Below are 22,748 nucleotides of genomic sequence, written 5' to 3' on the forward strand. Positions count from 1 at the left end.
ATAGGTTTGATATACAAGGTGGGGGGACTTTTAAATTTCAAGAAATGAATTTAGTTATAAGCAGTTTATATGTTTTTGTTTTTTGTTTTTTTGTTTTTCGAGACAGGGTTTCTTTTCTCTGTGTTGCCCTGGCTGTCCTGGTACTCACTCTGTAGACCAGGCCCAGGCTGGCCTTGAACTCAGAAATCTGCCTGCCTCTGCCTCCCTAGTGCTGGGATTAAAGGCGTGTGCCACCACGCCCGGCCAGTTTATAGTTTTTATAACTCATTACCAAGGAATGGCTGCCAAGCACGGCAAGGTCTGCAGGAGAAGTGTGGGCTCTGGAGCCAGGCAGGTGCAGATTTGAAACTTAAACTGGTGACTTTGTGGCTTCAGGTAAGTCCTTTTGCTTTTCTGAACCCAGTTTCTTCAGTGGTGCAGTAGTTCATCTTTTGTACCGATCGCCCTGCACAAGGCTGCCGTGTTGTACACACTCGGGCAGTAAGAAGGTATTCAGCACCCCGCCTTTAAGACAGGGACTGGCTGCCAGGCTAACCCAAATGCTGGCCCAGGCTCAGGCCTCTCAAAGCTAGCCATGCCTACCTGAGCTCAGCAGTGGAGTCTGTGCACTGCCCCCTAACTTACAGAGTGCCTAAAGGACACTCCTTCCTTTCTTCTCACACCGGGTTCTGGAGAGCAACAACACTAGCCTTGTTTCATAGGTGAGAAAAGTCTGTACCAGTGTGGCAGTGGCACTGAAAGTCTTAGGACCAACAAGTGAGTGGAGACCTGAGCCAGGCACATGGACTCTGGTTCCTATGGGTGGCCCCTCTAAGAGAAGTTGGTATCAGGGTGAGTTAGCATCATGATAACAGTGTCTCAGGCTCATCAACAGGCTCCCATTCGATGCTTGTTCTCATAGATAACCTCATCAGATCAGAGGGACATGGCTTGGAACAGCATGGTGCACACTCTACCTTGCAGAGATACTGCTTTAAACAGGCCACTAGCAGGGAGCTCAGAAATAGGCTCTAGGCCAGCGAGGTCTCACTCTAGACCTGCCTTGTCACCCTAGTACCTTCTTCCAAGACCTGTGTACAGATGGAGATCAACAAGTCTCTGAACTACACTATCTCAGGAGCATCAGCCCCTTGAATTGTGTTTTTAAAGATTTTCTACAACTTTAATAATATTTTTTGAAGAAAAAAATGTTGGTTTTTCTTTAAAAAAAAAAGAATTGGTATCATTTCTTGTTCGTTTCTTATTTTTCTAAATTCCAGAATTCCAGATAAGCAGTTAAACACATAAAAGCAAAAGAAAAAAAAAGAAAAGAAAAGAAGAGAAAGAAAAAGAAAAAAGGTATTGCTGTACAATGAATATTGATGTTTTCCTTCACAGATGGCTGTGCTGTGGAAAAATACCAGCTATGTCCTTCTAGCCCAATAGGGGGCGCTAGTGAGGCCTCTCACTGCAGTTGTTTACAAGGCAGACAACTAAACTGCAGGCTTGGGATTAGGATTGGCTTCATCAAAACTGGCTGTCAGCACAGCTCCTGGAGATGGTGTACCATGCCCGTTGCCTTTGTGATGCCAGAAGACAGCATGATGGAACACCAAAATGGTTAAAATAATACTTGGGGGAACAAAGCCCTCAAAACCAAAACCATGGCTTTCCACGTCTAGCGGGATCCTGACTTGGCCTCTTTGGGGGTTAATGCTTCATCCAGAACAATTATCCTTAAAGATAAACAGGCGTGCCATCATATTCCACGTGAGCCATACTCAGGAGCCATTACTAGAGAATCAGATGTGTCAAGATGGCTGACATTCAAGCCACCACCCTGTAACACACACATGCACAAGCATTTCCAAGGTGCTAGTCAGAAGGGGCTATAGAGAACACAAGGTGATATAAACTTGAAACCTGGGGCATGAGAATGGGTTTCTCCACTCTGACCTCCCACTCAGGTATACCCTGGATGAAGTGTAACAGGAGAGGGCTGGGTCTGAGAGAGAGCTGGCTGGCTCTGCGTGGATTTCATCTTCAGGATACATAGCACACAGTAGGTACCAACCATGTCTGGGGTGTGAACAAGTGCCCAGGGTGACTGGGAACAAGATCCTATACCCCTCACAGAGCAGCTCAGTCTCCTACACGGTGAGCAGGCCCGGTAAACTTTCCCCAGCTTCTGCCAGGGAAAGGAATCCACAGGCAGATTCTCCCGGGGCTGTGCTAACCCGGCAGATGCAAGCAAAAACCTGCCTTCCAGCCCACTCAGGGCAGTGCCAGAATCCAGAGATGCGCTCCTGGACGGAAATGAGCCCCAGAGCACAGGCACTGCGGCAGCAGAACTTCTGCAGCACCGCCACCACCACCACCTGCGAGTAATGTGAGAGCCGCAGCCGTGAGGCCCTGTCGGCTGGCTGCCGGCTGCAGTGCTGGCTGAGGTAATTACAAGCAGCACTCGCTCTCTACAGCACAAGGGCATCCTCATGTCCATGTCCACCCTCACAATCAATTTACAAGCAAGAGAAAGCATCTCCTTCAGTTCTCACTAGCACACGAAGAGAAGATTTTAAATAGGTCTAAATAATATCTACATGCACATAACACTCTGCAAGGGAAATGGGAAAACCAGGGTAGTAACAGACAAATACATCCAGCACGAGGGGCCCAGTTTTAAAAACATCACCCTTCAAAATGAGCACATTGTTACCTTTGAGGGCATGGCATTTTTATAAAATTTCATTATCATCAAGAAATCTTAAAATCACTATTTTCAAGTAAGACTGTGTTTTTCTCAAGGGCTGGGAGACGTCCATAAAGACCAGGATTGCCTCTTCTGCTGGAGGCTTTGCTCATCGTGAACTGTTCTACAAAGCTGTGGAGAATTCAACAACAAACATACACATGCACAAACAAACAAAAAACCTACACTATTATTTAAAGAGTTTCATATACAAAATTATTTCTGCACAGTTCCCATTATGGAAGCATAAAATTAATAGTAAGGCTATCCTGAAAATTTATGAAACAATATAGCTTCTAACTGCAAAAATTAAAAGCTGGGCTTATAGAGAAAATGACAAATAGAACACAGAAAAAAAAATAATGGCGTTAAGACGGAAACAGAAAGAGTGCTATTTACAAGAATGTGCTACGGGCAAGGCCAGAGGCTCCTTACTAGATTGAATAAAATGCAGCGTGAGAAACTTTGTGTACAACTTCAGGGCAACGTGTCTCAGGCAACCGCGAATGTCGCTGAAGTCTACAGATCCAAGATCAGGAGCAGCTGTTGCCTATAAGAACAAGCAGGGGGACCCCTACCACATTTCATTGATTCTTGCTCCTTCCCAGTGGGCCGCGCGCGGGCGCATTGGTAGCGGGAGCGGCGGGCGTGCCGAAGCCGCCGTGTACTGTGCACCCAAGCGCTTTGTAAAATAGGGGTTCGTGCGTTCAGGGTTTGAGGCTCCCAGGTTCGGTTATGGTTTAAACACACACAAAAGTCTGCCCTACACCAGACCACTTAAAAGCAGCCGCGGGCTGCAGCAGTTCCCCGGTCGCCTTGACGAGCCGGAGCAAGGAGCCGAGCGGCGGATGGCGGCGCCCGCGCTCTTTTTCTCGCCGTTTCTCCCCTGTTCTTTCTCCTTCGTTTTTTTTTTCTCATTCCTTCCTTCGTTTTCAACATCGCTTTTGCCCCGTGGTTCTTCTTTCTCGACCGCTTTCCCCTAGCTTTTTCGCCCGCTCTTTCTCAATCTGTTTCCTTTTTTCACACCACTTCCTCGCGCGCTTTCCCCACTTAGCCGTCTGGCTCGGCCGGCCGGGCGCCCTTTCCCCCTCGCTCCTTCTCCGCAGATTTTTCCTCCTCGCTCCTGCTCCCTAGGTTTTTTGGTTTTTTTCCCTCTCGATCTTTCTCCGCAGGTTTTTCCTCCTCGCTTCTGCTCGCTGGGTTTTTTTTTTCCCCTCGATCTTTCTCGGCAGGTCTTTTTCCCTCGCTCCTGCTCGCTATTTTTTTTCCCTCGATCTTTCTCGGCAGGTCTTTTTCCCTCGCTCCTGCTCGCTATTTTTTTTCCCCCTCGATCTTTTTCCGCAGGTCTTTTTCCTTCGCTCCTGCTCGCTAGGTTTTCTCTCCTCGCTCTTTCTCGGCAGATCTTTTCCTCTCGCTCCTCCTCGTTAGGTTTTTTTTTTTTTTTCTTTTCCCCCTCGCTCTTTCTCCCTAGGTCTTTCCTCCTCGCCTTTCCTCGCTAGATCTTTTTCCTCGCTCTTTTCCCCCCTCGGTTTTTCGCTACATCTACCCGTCGCTTTTCCTCGCTCGGTCTTTTCCCTCATTCTTTTTTCCCCTCGGGTTTTCGCTAGGTCTTTCTCTCTCGCCCTTTCTCGGCAGGTCTTTCCCCCCCCCCCTCTCTTTTTCTCGCTAGGTTTTTTCCCTCGCTCTTTTTTTCCCTTCGGCTTTTCCGCTAGGTGTTTCCCCCTCGCTCTTTCTGTCTCGCTCGCCGCGGCCCTGCTCGGCTCGGGTGAGAGAGAGTGGTGTGATTTGCACGCGGGCAGAGGAAATGAAAAAGGGCGAGGAGGAAGCGGGCCGCGGCGAATGGCTTCATATCGCTCCCGCCGTCTGCGGGGGGAAAATGAGGCCAATATCGCGCCGGGCGCAGCCGTTATCGCGACCGGCCACTGCAATAAGCCAAGCGATGGGAGATAGGGCCCGGGACGCCGGGGGCTCGCCCAGCACCCGCCGCCAGGGGGCGCAGGGTCGCCGCGCCGGGCACAAGCTTGTTTTTCCCAGTTCTTTTTGCAGGAGTGTGCTGCGAACATGACATAATGACTAAACCTCAACCTCTCAAATTAAGGATAATGATTAAAGCTCACAGCAAAGAGAAAATCTTCCAGTTTGCCCCCGGCACCGGCCAAATCATATCCTACGTAGCTGCAAAAGCCTGATGGATTTCTTCAGGAAGACAATTATTTGTGAGATGACTAGCTGTAACCTAAAAAAAAAGAAAACAAAAACTAAAGATACAGTAATGTACCTCCACAAAAGCACAAACGAGCACCCCACACACATAGATTCCCCCCACATCCCTAAAGGACATTCTCCACCTAGAAAAGGAGCACTGAACCTCTCTCTTTCATTCCTGGCAAAGCCTAGACCATTCCTCGGGCTGACACCAGACAGGAAGCGAAGAGTACTTCACACAGATGTGGTGGTGCACGCAAGAAAGCTGCATGGGGGGTGGGGGGTACATTTTATTTAATAGCTGTCTCATCCGGGAGAGGTCTTTTCAGACCTCAACACTTCCCAATATTCTTTGGATGTTCAAGTGCATGAGTTACCATGTATCCTACAGAGAAGGCAGCAAGCTGAAAGTTCAAGAAAGCTTTGCAAACCCACTCCAATTCAGATGGAGATACTGAAGAGTGGGTGAGTCATCTTTTATTTGGTTCAAATAAACTGCCTTATAGAACAGCAGAGTACTCGGATGCCAGAGCGACTCAGCCTTGTCTTCATGTGAAAACGGATGTCTCCCCAGAGATGGGGGGGGGTACATATATAACTCAGAGCTTTGGAATTCTGTTTATACCTTAATAAAAACATAATCTCTTTATCCAAAAGAGCACTATACTGCTAGTTCTGAAGTCAATTATAAGAAGAGGAAGCTCTCTTCCTGACTTGCTTCTCATGGCCACAGACAGGTTTTTACTCACTCTGCTCACTCTGTTCATATGGAAACCTCCAGTTCCGGCTGCTGTCAGTCACCACCAACCTCTGCAGCTGGCAGAGGTGCACTCTCCTCTTGTCCTGATGAAGCAAATGTTGAGAATACATCCCATAAATGACATGTCAGGCTCAAGGTGACCCTAGCACCCCCTTTATTTCTCTGCAAGCTATATGTTTCTCACTAGCCAAAAAGCCTGTTTCCCTCGTACCTTGCTACCTACAAGCCTAGGTATGTATAACTCCACATGGTTGTACATTAACATGGTCGCTAGCTGATCCCAAATGCAAGCATATCTTGAACAATAGCTGCCTTTCCTCTGGTGGGGAAGCACATAACCCCACCCACCCCACAGACCCCTCTCTACCCCTTGTGCCTGAAACCCTTGTGCTTCCCCACCCAAGGAGATGTGTCTGTGTTCAGTGGATGACGGTCTGCTGCCCCTCTGGCTGAGGCCCCTCATCTGTAATGAAAGGCAGGATCTGAACGGGGTCAGCGACCACCGAAGTCCCCAGAGGCAGCCCTGGGTCACAGCCACTCGACAAATTCCTCTGTCTAGGGGACTTCTAAGGCCTGGTTTTTAGACTCATTGTTTCTTTAAGGGGAAGTGGAAACAGCAGGACCAGAAGTGGCTCTAGCATCTTGCAGAAAAGGTCTTCCTATGTGCAGAGCTGCCTTTTACCAAGCCACTACTCAGGTAAGCCAGGTCACTCCTGGAAACCTTGTGTTTTGCTATCCAGACCCCTTCCTTGTTTTTTTTTTGTTTTGTTTTGTTTTTTGGGTTTTTTTTGTTTTGTTTTGTTGTTTGTTTGTCTGTTTTTTGTTTTGGTTTTTTCAAGACAGGGTTTCTCTGTATAACCCTGGCTGTCCTGGAACTTACTCTGTAGACCAGGCTGGCCTCGAACTCAGAAATCGGCCTGCCTCTGCCTTCTGAGTTCTGGGATTAAAGGCGTGAGCCACCACACCCAGCTCCAGAGGCACGAGTGTGCATTTCTAGGTTCTGGTTGTATCTCCCCTACAGGAAGAGAGGGGCAGAGCTGCTGTCCATGACCCCAGAGCCCATCCAAGTTCCACGCCTCAGCAGCCTGCAGGAAGGCCTGAGTGTCTGCAACCCTCTGCTACCTTTAAAAGTCCCACAGGACGGGGCGGTGGTGGTGCACGCCTTTAATCCTGGCACTTGGGAGGCAGAGGCAGGTGGATTTCTGAGTTCGAGGCCAGCCTGGTCTACAGAGTGCGTTCCAGGACAGTCAAGGCTACACAGAGAAACCCTGTCTCAAAAAAACAAAACAAAAAAAAAAACCCAACCAAACAAAAAAAGTCCCACAGGTGTTTAAGGACCCCTACACATACTTTGTCCAGATCCTTCAAGAAGCCACTGAAGATAAGCACCAGGTCGGCTGCTGTCAGCTGATCCCTGCGAATCACTGCCAGTTCCTGAATGGAGAAGGCAGGCGAGGGCGAGGCGGACTCCACTAGGGGTGACAGAAGACACACCAGTCACCACAGGCAAATTTAATTCAATGTTCCTAGCATTTCTGCAGAGACCAGTAGGCAAGCCAACTCCCAGCTCCATGAAAGTCAGGTCAGCAAGCTGCACTGTAGCCCCTAGGACCTATTACTCAATGCGTCCCCCACCCCCCACCCCCAGAGCCTCTGTGGGATCTCCTCTTACCTGAACATCTGAAGCCAACGTTTCACAAGTGTCCTTCAGGCACTGCTAGTTCTGGCAGCTGAGGCCCAGGGAGGCCACAGTGCACACAGTGCTTGGCTAAGACAGTGTCCACAGTCTGGGCTCTCAGTGGATTAGTCATGGAAACGAACTGGTGGAGCAGAGGCTGAGGGATCATATCCTGGGAAACAGAAGGAAGAAGATCAGCCTCGTGGCAAGGAGGGCTGAAGCCAGGAGGGCAGGTGTCACAGCAATGCAGAGATGAGGCAAGGACAGCCAGAGGGACATTAGTCCCTGCAGTCAGCTGCCCCAAAGCCAGCGACGCCTTGTCAGAGAGGAGAGTCTGGAGAGCAGAGTGCATGGCACAGGGGTCAGCGTGGGGACCACCCTCTACAGCAGCCAGCCCAGGAGGCTGGGCTCAAGCCTGCCCTTGGCATCATCAGATCTTGAGGCGACCCTCAGTATAAACACATTACCTGTGTATACTTGGCTATGGAAGACCAATGTGTGATAATGACAAAGTATTTAAGGGACTTTGTATGGCACAAGGGGCCAATCCGTGAGGTAGGGGAATGTAAATATAGCCCAACAAAAGAAGCTTACAAAATGTTTGTACCAAAAAAAGCAAAACAAATTGTTTTCAAGCATTAGAGTGAGGTCATCTTTCCTTCTTACTGTTGAGCTGCACTGACTTTGAACACTACTTCATAATGATTTTCAGAAAGAAAATGTTATCAACGTACTTAACTAGATATATAGTTAATACTGGCGGAAGACACCCGCTTGGCTCCAGTGGCTGCTCATGAACTGGCTGTAAGGCTCGGCGCTATGGGGGTTTGTCCTTTACTTTTGCTTCAAGGAACAAATCTGAACTTCAGGTTCACTCTTTCCCAGCACAGTCTGTTCTTGTCCCTGTTCTGTCTCCAGACGGTCACTGGTTCGAATTTAAGGCTCAGCTGGATCTTGCAGAGTTGATGGGACATGTCACAAACTGACACCAAAGGAGAGCAGCATCTCCATCCACCCCATCCAGGATGCTGCACCTCACATCCCAGTGCAGGGGGCCACGCTTACACAGAAAAGCTGGGGAAGCCAGCCCACAGGTAGGCTTGTACTCTCTGCTCTTTACAGCCAGAGTCACCTTTGTATGGCCCACGTAGCAGCCTCTAGTATGGCTACAGAAGAAGAGGCAGAGGTGAGTTTTCAGAAAAGACAAACCCCTTTGGCCTCTGTTGGGACAGGCCTTGGTACATGAAGAAGACGTGGCAGCAAGGGAGCAGCGATCTGAAGAGAGAAGAGGAGGCAGCAGGGGAGTATTTACTCAGTAAACTGAGTTCTCACCTGTGCAAACACTACTAATGTGTGCTGATGAACCTTTACATTAGGTTAACAATTAAAATGAGCAAGAACGCCCAAGGGTGACACGTCAGCCTCTGGCCATTGATTAACATTAGCTGACCTTCCGCTTCAACCATCACACAGACTTCCAACGTGCACTTGAAATGTCATACTGTCTATTGTCTTAATGGATTCTGACAAATCAGCTCAATATATGATGCAGAAGTCAATTAATACCCAATAGATGCTTTGTTTGCTCTGAGCATTGGCCCTTAGTGCCCACTGCTTACAGAGAAGTATGGTGTCTATCTGAACAGAAAACTTGACAACAATAGCATTTTGGTGGGACATGCGGATTTCTTTTGGGCACGATGCCTCCAATTCTACACATGGATACACACACACTAACGCAACTCAGCTGGAGTCAAGCTCAGCGCATTAGAAACAAACCCTGCCCTGTCTCCAGTGCAGTCACTCCCTGCACACCTCTGACTTCAGAGCTACGTCAGGCTGTAAGCAATCCAGCCCAACTCGATACCACCAATACTGTGAGCTCATTTCTCCAATGACACCCAAGTAGGGTGGCATGCTGGAAGGTGCTTGGCATGCACAACTCATTGGTTCAAGCCTGTCTAGAGAACCCTAGCTCTTCAGGAGTTTCCAACCACTCTGCCATCCGCACCCCACCTACGGCTGTGGCCAGGTAGGGACATGGGGAGAAGAAAATGAAGGGGCTTCTGGGATAGGGTTCCTTGCACAGGCCCTCCTGTGGGCACCCTATACTGACGCAGAGCAGGCAGCATAGTGCAGGGCTACCCTGGGCTCTGCACGAGAGGGGCGCTCTCCCCTCTGAGCTTTCTGTCCGTTTCTTCTTCTCTTGACTTGAACCGAGGCCCCTTGCTGACCCCATCTGAGCCCCAGAGTTAAGCTGCAGACCCACCAGCAGAAGACCTGGTTACAGGCGTGGCCACTCCTTTCTGTCTATTTCTGCCTCTTAGCCCACCAGGGCCTGGACTGGATCTTTCTCCTCTATACCCAGGGTTTCTACAGGCAGGTATCAAGGGTAACAGGCTAGTTTTCTTGGAATTTTCTAGAGACAATAGCAACACAGGCCATCCTATTATTTCTTACTAATCTACCATCACCTTGAAGAATTTGAAGCAGGTTGGATCCAGATTATGTAGTGTTGCTTCATTTGGGCAGCCTTGGGATGGGAGTGATAAATTATCATTACAACCACATGACCTGCCACGTCAGCAGAGGATGTGCACTGGGTCCTGGAGACCATGGACTCGCAAGGTCTGCTCATCCCGCTTCACAGCAGGAAGCAGGCACCGCCTCATTGGTGCACTGGGAAGGCATGATAAAGGTCAGTGAGTGCCACGAGGCTAAGGAAGCTTCTAGAGACTCAAGCAAGAAGGAAGTCCAGTCCCTTCTGAGTTCACAAAGGGCAGACTCCAGACTGCAGAATGTAAAGTAGGTGGCACTGGCTTATCCAAGTCCCCCCCCCCCCCGGGAAGGAGGGCACTAAGCAGCTGGGTATTAAAAGATGCCTGTGAACCAAGAGGCCAGCCACACTCATCACTTTCTGCGGCTTCCGTCAACTTGGAATTCACCCTTTTCTGTTATTAGAGATGTAAGTGACTGCCAGCAATGGCCCAGAACATTTACACCGTGAATCCCCCAAGAGCACTGCCTGTCATCCACCCCCTCCCTGGGGAGGGGGGGCATTGTTTCTGGTGCCCACCCTGTTCCAATGGAAGGGATTCAGGGTGATCAATCACCTGATTGATTGGTTGTCTAGTTATCCAAAACATGACCTTAGGAATGAAATGAAATTTGCCATTTATCTTCTCTGCAGGGATGTATTAATAAAAGCAAGTGCAGCTTTGTGATTTCTGTCACATCCTCGGTGGCTGAGGGATAGGGCAAGTACTTACTGTGCTCTGTAATATCCTGGCCTCCGCCGAGAGCTCATTCTGAGATGATGAAGCTGACGGGAGGATGTGATGGTCAGAGGCAGGGCTGGGATCTGACACAGGCTCTTCCTTCAGACTGTGTGTCTGCGTGCTCTTGGGTTCACCAGCAGAGCAGAGTTGAGCTGCTTGCTCTCAATGCGGCAGGCAGGCAGGTAATACCTGAGCCTGAGCAGCAGGAGGAGAAGCAGCAAGCGTTCTAGTGACAGCATGGGGCTGGGAAAACCCCGCTTTCTACCCCCTGCACCCCATAAGCTGCACTTATGTGTTTCCCAGCACTTGGAAGGTGGCAGTAAAAAAATCAGAAGTTTGAAATCACCCTCTCTTACAAAACAAGGTTCAGACTAGCTTGGGCTATGTAACAGCCTGTCTCAAAACATTTTTTGAAAGATTTTAATAACTTAATGCGGATGGATCCTGGGTTCATTTCAGAGGGATATGCACCAAGCTTTGGCCTGGGAATGGGGCTCTTCCTAGAGGCACATGTACCTCCTGAAGAATGCTTGGTGCCAGACTCTGGAGTCTCAGCGGGAGCCCCCTGCCAGCTGTGATGCTGGCCACTAATGTGACCATTCCAACTGATCATCAGTCAAACAGAGCAGCACATCTGGATTCAAAACACATCTACCAAGGAAAATCAGTTCAACGCCACTGTCTCTCACAAAACAAAGAGTAAGGTTAGCCAGCAGAGGAGTCTGGGAGGCCATCCTCCTTGACAAGGGGTGTTGTATGCCCCACTTATAAAGCAGGATGGCTGCTCCCCTTCCTATTAACACATATGCATGCGCATACACATAAGTTTATTTGCACACTAGTGTAGGGGCTCAAAGGACCTACTTCACCTATTTTTCTACACAAATTAAAACTGTACATTTCCATCTCCAGGGTACATGACACATGCCCTACCCCCACCCTTGCATGCTGTTCCTACAATACAAATATCCTCTCCAATGCTCAGAGCTTGTAGCTGGCTCCCCACTGTGCTGGGAGAAGTCTTACCTCCCAAGCACAGCACACCAGGCCCTTTGCAACAGCCAGAATGTGAAATGTGTCATTTGTTTCTGAATCTCTGAGGGTTAGTGACCCCTCTGAGATCTGAGCAAAGCTAACAGTCCTTCCTTAGTGAGAAATTAGCTATGTAAATATGTGCAGAGCAGTGCAAATAGCAGCCTCCCAGGAACAGGACCCGCAGGATGAGGATCCCCTGATATTTTCTCTACCCCCAGAAATGACCAGCTTCCTGCCCAGTGCCTCTTCTGGACACTCGTCTCTCAGTCCTCACCTCACCCAGGCAAAGCTGCCTACACAAGCCCCTCCACCAGACTCCAAGGGTCACTGCTGGCCAGCCCTGACCGGCTGTTACTGGGACAAGCTGTTGTCTGTGCAGCCACCGCAGCCTCTGCCTGCAGCCTGTACAAGTGGACCACTTGTTCATCCCTTCGGCAATCACGGGTTCCTTCACTCAGAGACTGGCAGACAAAGACTAATCATGGGGCGAACTGGGTCTTCACATTTCCTCTCCTCAGAGCAGCAGAAGCCTTTGCCCAGCAACAGCAGCAAGTGTTGTTTCTCTAATCTCTCTCACGTGGCACAAACCCAAGCACAGCACTGCAGAGCCCTGAGGACTAACTGGGGTTGCACAACAATGGGATTAGGAGACCAGCTCCTAGACCCCACCTACACTTGGTAGGTGGGAGCATTAATCATGAAATGAAAAGCACCTATCTGCTTAGGAAAGAAACCTTAGGAATTAGTGAAGACCCGAGCTTATGGGTTCCAAAGGAAGGCTGCCCGAGATGTCTGTGGCCAGAAAGGATACACAACTTGGGAAATGATGTCACTGTCTCTGGAGCTAATAAACCTTCCACCAGCACAGATGTGCCCAAGCACTGTCCTCTGTTCTGGCTGGGGTCCCTCAGGCTGTACACACGTTGCCTACAACAAGGAAGCCAGACATCGGAAGCAGGTGCTGCCTAGAGATACCAAACTCTGCGTATGAGTACCTCACCACACAGGCACACATCCTGCTCTCACCGTGAATGTCTGGGTCATGCAGCAGATGTCCCTGCAAATTCTGAAGGACTTTCTGGATCTTGCTCCTGGCCACCTAACTGTCACATGCAGCCTCAGGCCCAATGTGGCTTCCTTTTAGTGGCCCAGGCTCCCTAAGCACCTCCATATCTTAGCTCTATAAGGCAGAGGAGTGTGCCCATACAGTCAAGTACTGAGCACGCCCGCCAGCCTGCCCTCCCTCTCTCCCTCCCTCCCTCCCTCGGTAGTGTCTGCTCTGTTTCAGGGTAACTGTTGCTGAGGCAGTGGCTGATATCAGGAGCTTTGGGAAGGGCCTGCGGCCTGAAGAACTTCCCATCACTTCAGCCCCGGCTTCGGAAGGGTTCCCTGTTGTGTCTGTGGAAGAGCTGCTGTGCAGATGACTGGTCTCAGCTGAAGCTCCTTCCGGAAGTACATGTGGCTCTGTGTGCACACACAGGTGCTCTGCAGCCAGGGGAGAGGGAAGAAGCAAGCTCTCACTACCGTGGCGCTCACAGGAAGGGACTTGAGCAGCACCTGCACCTCAGCCCCACGCTTTCCCCGAATGAGCACCTGCGTCCTGTCAGAAGACTGCAAACCCCTAGCTTTGGCTGGCCCCAATCTGCCCCAGGCAGAAAGAACCGCACTGAAAACAACCCCAGGAAGCTCGGGCAGCCTCCACTGCACATTTATGAGTATTCCAGCAGGGGGCAGACTGTGGAACAAAAGCTTACGAATGAGGAAGAGCTGACTGTGTGCTAGTCCCCAGGACTGTGTCTGTACAAGCACAGTGGGTGTGTGTGATGGATGTGTGTGTGCGTGGGTGTGTGAAGACAATCTGTACTCCAAGATGTCAACCGCCCACACTGTCCGACCTCACCCTCCTATGCAGCCCTGATGGCAAAGGGATGTGTAAGAGCCACCTCAAATTGGTCGTATGTACCTGCCATCCTCAGAGGGCAGGCATGACAAACTCAAGATCAACCACCACACTAGAAAGGAACTGAGGGTCAAGACAGCACACAGAGACAGGCCTTGGTATATACAGAATGTCCTGTGTCACAAGCGTACATCTGGGAGACTTCACCTTTTTTCCTGTGTAAATTCTCTCAAGAACTTCATTAATCAAGGAGAAAGAGACAATTTTCTTTACAGGTTATTTAATCACCACCCTGAATGAATATTTTATCTAAACTGAGGAGACATGGTAGCTTCATTATTTATAACCCGGCAGTCATGTTTCGAAATCGTTATTGCAATTACTTTTTGCTTCTTTACATAATTAAAGCTCTAATATTCCATCTTGCCCAGAAGGTCACTATTACTAAAGCTGGAGATGAGATCGTTGCTGGATTCTAGGTGGATGCTTGAGGTGACAGGGGCTGAGGGTGCCAAGCATCCTGGCTAGAGCTCACTCGGCTAAGGCGGCACTACAGCTGCTGGGCCTGGGTGAGCCAGAGGCAAAGTTAGACTCCATTTCTTGGCTCGGTGGCCTGATGCTAAGGGTGACATCCTCCAGAGTGGCTTGGGCAGAATGACTGGAAGGCAGCCTGGCACAGCTGGGCAGGGGCACACACTGTTGACCTGCACTGGTGAGTAGGCATGACCCCAACCACCCACCCAAGGCTCCTACTCAGGTTTGTGACTTCCAGCCATTCCCCAAAGCCAAATGGACCGTTATCAACAGAGAAGAGGCACATAGCCCCCCACTCAAGTCTCCATGTTTCTAGAATGTGAATTCCATGTGACACTAGTCTTCATAAAGTACCCAGGAGACCTTACAGACAGTACTCAGCATGCCCATGGCAGGACCGGATAGAAGGCAGGCACATAGAGACCTGCTTCTCAATCCTGGCTTCCATGCTGTGCACTTTCCTCTTTCTTAGTATCTGCCCCAAAGCTTCTGAGACTTCAGTTACCCTGGTTCTGATCTCACAGTGTCGAGATCTTACTATGCACAGAGATGGTGGAAAGGGAAGGCAGAAAAGAAGCCAGAAACCAAGGTGGACACTGGCGAGCTGGAGCACTTGACCCTGAGAGGCCAGTGCAGCTGCTGGCGGTGTGAGCACTCACCTATCGATGGGGATCACTGAGGAGTTTGATGAACACAGTCGAGAGCTGGGTTCTGCAGACCACAGGGGGAAGTGTGGGATACAGCTGTGAAGCACTCTGAACATGCTTTCTGCATGTTATCTGAGCAGAGCTCAAAAAATGTTGGTATCTACCAAAAAACAAACAAACAAATGAATGAACAAACAAACAAAGTGGAGCTACTCAATTCAGAGCACCCTGTGGATGGCCAGTCTGAGTCCCAATAGTGCATGAACGGAGAGCCACAGGGACATAACAACACAGAAGTAATAAAGTAACAGCTACAGACGTTCTCTAAAGGAGTCATAGGAAAAGAAGGCCAAGTTCCCTTACCACCTAACCTTAATAAGTGATTTGGTTAAAGTTAAGAAGATAATGGAGAAAACACTCTAGAGAAAGGGCCAAGGCTCCTTCCTCAAAAGTCAGACTCTGACCAGCAGCTCACCTAGCCACAAGCCCGCCTTTGGGCAGGGCCCAAGGTCAGTTCTGTGGTGGTGGAGAGGGAGCTAACAAGGCAGAGTAGACATGGCACTCACAGCTGGACTCCCAGCACTCAGAAGGCTGAGAGGGCAGGACTACAAGTCTGAGCTACACAGAACAGCACAATGGAAATAAGCTCTGTCTACAGACCGCAGAACAGACCCAGAGGAAGGCACATCTGGGTGTGATCCTCTGTAAGCCACTTGGGGTTCCATGCTCGCACTGCGAATATGTGCTGTGGAGCTAGCTCTCCACTGAGCTTGGCTGTTAGATTTTTTTGGCTCCCTTTATTAGCAAATGAGTTAAATATAATTTTGACATATGTTCACCTATATCTTACATGAAGATGGCGAGTATATCTTTCAAAATTTATCCTTTAAAGGACGTTGATTTTAATATCCTAATGTATAACACTTAGCTTAAAATGTTTTACCAATGGGAGTGTGATCTGACAGTGGGAAGAGCAATCTACAGAAAAATGGCTGTTCTGGCCACTGACACCCTCACTAGAGACACATGATGCTAATGTTCTCAGGGTCTTCACAGCAGAAGCCCATGATAAACCAGTCTAGGGCTACAATGGTGTTTGTTGATGTGGCTTACACCTTAAATAAATTTCTGAATTGAAATTTAAAAACCAGTTTAGAGATGATTCTCTTTAAGGTAAAATTCCAACCACACAACTAGAGCAGTCTCTGAAGAAGGGAGATGCAGTCTGTGAGCCCAGTAGTTGCCCAGGCAAAGATGAGTACAGTGTGGTCCCTGAAGAACCCATCTATGAAACCTTCCCCAGGTCTTTTACACAAAAGGCTACACGGGGTGAACAAAGATAAAAGAAATATTCTATGGTGGGTGGGCAGGTGAGTCTGGGTCAGGGAAGGAGACCAGAGTGCTCCAGCTGAGCTACAGAATGTGAGGGTCCCACCACGCAGGTAGGCTAGAGTTGAGAGGAGAGAAAGTTGTGTGGGAGGCTGTGGTACCTGCCCTGCTGCATCAGCCATGGGAACTTTGAAAACTATAGGCCCCAAGCTGAGCTGCATAGCCAGAGCCGAGCCCACTTGACCAGCACAGTGGAGCAGATGTGGGGTCACTGTAGGCATGGCAGGAAAAACATTGTCTGCAGGGACCTAAATGGTGATGAGCCTCAAAATTTTAACCCCTAAACCAAGAAAAATATGCCTAGTGTATGCAGGCTTTAGGGCCAGGAGGAGCTCCAGGTGTGGAGGTGGGAGGCTGCAGAGAGTGGCAGATAGACACCTAAGCATATGACCAGGAGCAAGAAGAGTCAAGGCTGCCTGTGCCCCTCACTCGCCAGCCAGGCATGCACGATACACCAGGACATGTGGTAACAGCTATGACTGGGAAAATTTCACATACCAAAACCTTCTCAGTGGCTTCTTGTCCAGACAGGATGACAAATATCGCCAAAATGCACGGTACACACCTGTTAGAGGCAAAGGCACACCATCATTTCTTTGTCCTTCGTTTTATCCTAACACATTGTGTTAAACCTAACAAGCAGGATCCCCGAGAGCAATTATCCCTCTAGTCAGACAGCTAACAAGCCTGTACTAGGCCCATCGCCCACACAGCGCCATGCTAGCTGCCCTGCTGCATTGAAAGCAGGGGATTTACAAGAGGGCACCCATTTCTATGGTTTCCTGGCTCCTAATTGATCTTGATACATAATGCATTTGGTTAGTGATAAGGCAGAGCCTGTTTGCTTCTCTGCATAGTAAATGAGACCCCAGTCCTAACCACATGTTCCAAGGCCTGAAGAGCACGGGAGAGGCTGAGCATCACTGCTTCAATCACGGCTGCGGCAGCCAGCTCCTGAGGAACCACAGAGAAGCCAGAGTGGAGGCGCAGGGTGGAGGTGCACGGTGGAGGACCAGAGGAGAGCAGTGAGTGAGCGCACACACTGCTGCCTACCACCAGACACACTCCCTCCCAGAGTAAACGGAAACTCTAGTGGGACAGACTTGGAGGTTTTCAGCTTAAAAAGAGGTTTTAGTGTCTTATGCTCGAACCTTCCAAACTTGGAAGAGTTTCCAGGCACCACACCATTCAAGGCAGCAGCAGGCGTTCAACTGTGCATGGTCAGCATGGCCGCCATTTTGCAGATTACCTGTGTGCAACAAGAGACGCATCTTTATCACATGTAGCAAAAAGGCAGCCCTCAAACATGTACATTCAAGCTAGTCCACAAATACTCAGGAAGGAAAATGCAGGGCACCTTTTAAGCTCTGTCAAGTTAAATGATCAATAGAGGCCAAACATTACTCTAACTTTACCCAGATATGAGCTCGCCTGCAGCCCCATGGCAACTGCCCGGCCCATACTGTGTGCCTACCAACAGCTGCTCATCCCTGGCACAGTTTACTGCCATGAGGGTTTTTCGTTTGCTCGCTTTTCAGATGAGGTGGCCAGTACTGAAACATGTGAAACACATGTATAAACACAAACCAACTGTCCTGAGGTAAGACACAGCCACAGGCCACACTGGCAACCCTGCTCCACACAGCGACCCACCAATGGGCAGATCCACCCATCTGCTCAGGTGTGCTAAGTCCCTGAGCAGAAAAGTCAGACCCCAAGCCAATGCTACAGGCTTACTGTTTTGAGAATTCAAACTTGAGCCTTTGAGAAAAGCTGAATAGAGAATGCTTAGGGAGGTGGCAAGGAGGGAGCCAAAGAAAGAAGAGCCCACCACCATGATTCCATCTTATCTGCCTCACTGGAAAATCTGTCAACTGTGCACATACCGGGGAGATGGGATGCTCACAGAGAGGCAAAACACTTATGACAGAGAGAATTATACATGCAGCTGCCTGGGTAGCACAATCTGGAATGTTCCTCACAGCCGAGGCAACACTCCTCACAGCCGAGGGCAACACTCTTCCACTCCTCAGGAAAGGAAGAGACTCTAGGTTCTACTTTATCAAGAAGATACAAAACTTTATCAAGAAAACAAAACCAAAACTTGCACAGGCATGAATCTAACACCATTAATAAGTAAACAAACAAACAAACAAACAGAAAAACAGTTAGTAGAAACAAATCCACACAGACAGACACACTCACACTAGAAGTTAGAACTGACAGAGAGCTGCTCTCTGGAGTTTAAAGCAGCTATTAAAATATCCTTGAGGACTACAAAGAAAAGACAGTGACAATGAATGAGCAGATCAGGACTCTAGTCAAAGGAACAGAGACTGTTAAACAGAACCACCTAGTAACAGAGCGGCTTTGCAACAGTTGCCCTTGAATGTTACTGGGCTGAAGAAGTGCAGAATAGCGAGGCTTCACAACTCTGGACATGAGGGATCTCCAGAAAGCAGCTCCTGGCTGGAGAGTGCTTTAATCTACTCATGGGCGGGAGGGGGGCGGGGTGTGTGATTATAGGGCAGCCTGGGGCTGGGGCTAGCTCCGGTCTCCTGTCCTCCTTGATGCCAGCCATTCTGCCTCAGATTCCCTATCGTGGCAGATGACAACCTCTGGATCTGCAAAAATAAAGAAGCCAATCAATGTTTCCTTCTGAGGTGCTCCTCAGGCGTTTTGTCATGGCAGAGTCATGGAGTCTTCCCCAAGCTTCGCTGGAGGAATCACCTGCAGAGGTTTAACAAACTTTAAAGCCAGTCACTTGAAAGTAGTGAGGGGCAACCAAAAGGCGAAGACTGGATGTCTAGCTGCCCTAAAGATGAAGGCCAGGCAGGAGTGTGGCACTCCTGGCCTTTGCTTCCGGTACTCAAGAGGCTGAAGCAGGGGAATTATGAGGTACAGAGTGAGTTCATGGCCAGCGGGACCTACAGGGTAAGGTCACCTCAAACACATGACAAGGCCTGAACTGCAAAGGGCAGGTTCTCAAGTAAAGCAGGCATCTCTAAGATCTGCTCAAATCCAAGCCACAAGTTACTTGGGGGGGGGTGGGGGTGGGCGCGGGGGNGGGGGGGGGGGTAAGACTGCAGAGGAGTCAGCAGAGATGCAACAGGGGGGCAGCAGTCTTAACTGTGGCTCACAAAGGAAACTCTTCTGTGTTGGAGGTTGGCTCAAGGGAACCAACTACTGGGACAAAATTATATTAAAGATGCAACCTGGTGTAGTTTTTCCAATAAATCACATAAAATCTTCAGTGTCTTAGCAAAACACAGCACACGGGTAGGTGTCAGAGGGGAAAGTGATCCATGATGCAAGGAGTAAGCTGAAATGATCAGCAAGGGGGGCCAACTGCAGCTTCCAGGAAAACAAACCTCACGGAGCTGCCGCAGACATGTTCATGCTCGGATATGAAGACACTCTGTGTCACCAAGCCCGAGAAACTGTGCAGACAGGGGGACAGATCAACACTAAAATCTTAGAGCTTCAAAGTACAACCAGCAAAGTACAAAATCTACTGAGAAACTGGAAGAGCAGGGAAAATTACAACCAGAGTCACCTGAGGCAATGTCTCCAGAGTCACCTGAGGCAACGTCTCCCAACTTAAGACAAGAACAATAGCCAAATCTGAACATCAAAGGAACAAAGACCTGTTGTCTAAAACCAAGGATTAACTAATACCTTCAAAGTCCCAGACTCCTATAAAAAACAAAAAACAAAACAAACAAACAAACAAACAAAAAAAAACCAAAGGAAGGTCTGCGTGAGGAACAAAAGCCATTAACTCCACAAACCCTGTAAAATCTAGGTTGTTCAATGAAGAGTAGGATAAACATTGTTAGGACCCAAAGAGAATAGAGAAGTAAGAGAAGGAGAAGAGGAAGAGGAAGAGGAGGAGGAGGGAAAGAGGGAGAAAAGGAGAAGGAGAGCAGGCAGGAAAGCCTGGGGCTGGGGAGATACTTTGTCTATAAAAGCATAAGAATGAAAGCTGACTTCAGAGAGAAATAGGAGACCTGATATTAATAAAATGGTCTTAACAGTTTACACGGGAAAAGAAACAAACCTGTAGCCCCACAATTCTATACCCAGCAAAACTAGCATAGAATTGGAGCAAAGTACTCTTTAAGACCAAAACTGCATGAAGCCTTGAAGGAAGTCCTTTACATGGAAGGAAAGTGACAGAAAGGGGAGTCATCAGAAAAGGTAAATTGAGAATATGAAATGCTATATCTTTCTCTTAGCAATTTTTTTTCAGAATATAGTATTTTAAAAGATTATAAAACTACACTTTTTTGGTTCACAATATAACATATGAAAATAACAGCAAAAAGGGTGAGAGCAGGTGACAGAGACTATGCTGACAAAGATATTAAAATGTCTAAATCTGTTCAGGAAATTTTCCCCTCTGCCAATGTGTTTGAGGCTCTTTCCCACTTTCTCTTCTATTAGATTCAGTGTATCTGGTTTTATGTGGAGGTCCTTGATCCACTTGGACTTGAGCTTTGTACAAGGAGATAGGAATGGATCAGTTTGCATTCTTCTACATGCTGACTGACACTTGAGCCAGAACCATTTGTTGAATATGCTGTCTTTTTTTCTACTGGATGGTTTTCCTCTTTGTCAAGGTGGGTGGGTTTAATTCTGGGTCTTCAATTCTATTTCACTGATCAACCTATCTGTCTCTGTACCAATATCATGCTGTTTTTTTTTGTTTGTTTGTTTGTTTGTTTGTTTGTTTGTTTTTTGGTTTTTCGAGACAGGGTTTCTCTGTATAGCCCTGGCTGTCCTGGAACTCACTATCATGCAGTTTTTAATCACTATTGCTCTGTAGTACAGCTTGAAGTCAGGGATGGTGATTCCCCCAGAAGTTCTCTTATTGTTGAGAATTGTTTTCACTATCCTGGATTTTTTTTTGTTATTCTAGATTTATTTAAGAATTGCTCTTTCTGCCAGGCGTGGTGGTGCACGCCTTTAATCCCAGCACTCGGGAGGCAGAGGCAGGTGGATTTCTGAGTTCGAGGCCAGCCTGGTCTACAGAGTGAGTTCCAGGATCAGCCAGGGCTACACAGAGAAACCCTGTCTCGAAAAACCAAAAAAAAAAAAAAAAAAAAAAGAATTGCTCTTTCTATCTCTGTGAAGAATTAAGTTGGAATTTTGACGGGGATTGTTGCACTGAATCTGCAGATCACTTTTAGTAAGACGGCCATTTTTACTCTGTTAAGCCTGCCAGTCCATAAGCATAGGAGATTTTTCCATCTTCTGAGGTCTTCTTTGATTTCTTTTTTCAGAAACTTGAAGTTTTCATCATACAGATCTTTCACTTGCTTGGTTAGAATCACACCAAGATATTTTATATTATTTGTGACTATTGTGAAGGATGTCGTTTCCCTAATTTCTTTCTCAACCCATTTATCTTTTGAGTAGAGGAAAGCTACTGATTTGTTTGAGTTAATTTTATATCCAACCACTTTACTGAAGTTGTTTAATCAGCTGTAGGAGTTCTCTGGTGGAATTTTTGGGTTCACTCATGTATACTATCATATCATCTGCAAATAGTGATATCCTGACTTCTTCCTTTCCAGTTTGTATCCCTTTGACTTCCTGTTGTTGTCTAATTGCTCTGGCTGGAACTTTGAGTACTATATTGAATAGGTAGGGAGAGAGTGGGCAGCCTTGTCTGGTCCCCCCTGATTTTAGTGGGATTGCTTCAAGTTTCTCTCCACTTAGCTTGATATTGGCTATTGGTTTGCTGTACATTGTTTTTATTATGTTTGGGTATGGGCTTTGAATTCCTGATCTTTCTAAGACTTTTAACATGAAGGGGTGTTGCATTTTGTCAATGCTTTTTCAGCATCTAATGAGATGATCATGTGGTTTAAAAAAAATGTCTAAATCCTAAAATTAAAATTCTAAAAAGCATTCAGTTACTCTGCTACACAAAGAAAGAATTTAACAAAAGAACAAAAACTGGTAAGAAAAATGAAAAACAGATAGCAAGAGGGTGGGAATAAATCCAAAGATGTCAACAACTATATTAAGCAAACTGGATTAAGTATGCCAATTAAAAGACATAGCCCATGAGTCTAGACAGAAGAGACTAATCATAGACTCATGAAAGGAGAAACTTTTAAATGCAAAGAATTCTCCTTGATGACAAAGGTTAATAAATTAGAAGGATATAAACACTGAACCTGCTACATTAAACACAGCAGAAAAAGACAATGTTAAAGAGCAATGTTTCCGTTTTTACCATGTTAGAGCAGTCCAAGAAAGCTGAGCTCTAGAAAGTAGAACAGAGGAAAAGGTAGGAAGGAAGGCTGCACCTCTCAGGCTGAACTGAGAACCACAGCGAGAATCAGCGAGCAGACACCACTGAACCTCACACTGGAGATGAAGTCAGCCAGCTTTCTTACATACCCAATTTACCCAATAACACAGAAGATCATACAAAAATGAGGTCCTTATCTTCTTACCAAAACCATGTCATGTCAAAGGAAACTCCAGAGCCACAGGTCTGACTGGAGAAGTAACAAGAATGTAAGAGGACAAAGGGGCCACAGTCTTACACAAAATCTCTCTGAAGGCCACTTCCTGAAT

The 22,748-nt window shown here is 47.8% G+C and overlaps 1 protein-coding gene across 4 annotated transcripts in view; it reads right to left on the reverse strand.

Annotated features, from left to right (window-relative positions):
- Positions 1-4,816: 4,816 nt before the first annotated feature.
- The window catches only part of LOC110290525 (putative serine/threonine-protein phosphatase 4 regulatory subunit 1-like), a 74,135-nt gene continuing 56,203 nt past the window's right edge, over positions 4,817-22,748 (reverse strand). For 3 of the 4 annotated variants that reach the window (XR_003835994.1, XR_003835993.1, XR_003835995.1), the window contains 8 exons: positions 17,306-17,403; positions 16,653-16,719; positions 14,778-14,925; positions 10,641-13,169; positions 7,366-7,543; positions 7,044-7,165; positions 5,683-5,776; positions 4,817-4,964 (listed from right to left, as the gene is read on the reverse strand). The gene's annotated coding sequence lies outside the window, so the exon portion shown is untranslated. The remainder of the gene's footprint in view (positions 4,965-5,682; positions 5,777-7,043; positions 7,166-7,365; positions 7,544-10,640; positions 13,170-14,777; positions 14,926-16,652; positions 16,720-17,305; positions 17,404-22,748) is intronic. The other variant, XR_002377448.2, reaches the window with a different exon arrangement.

The sequence above is a fragment of the Mus caroli genome, chromosome 2, assembly GCF_900094665.2.
Source record: "Mus caroli chromosome 2, CAROLI_EIJ_v1.1, whole genome shotgun sequence".
Classification (NCBI taxonomy): Eukaryota; Metazoa; Chordata; class Mammalia; order Rodentia; family Muridae; genus Mus; species Mus caroli.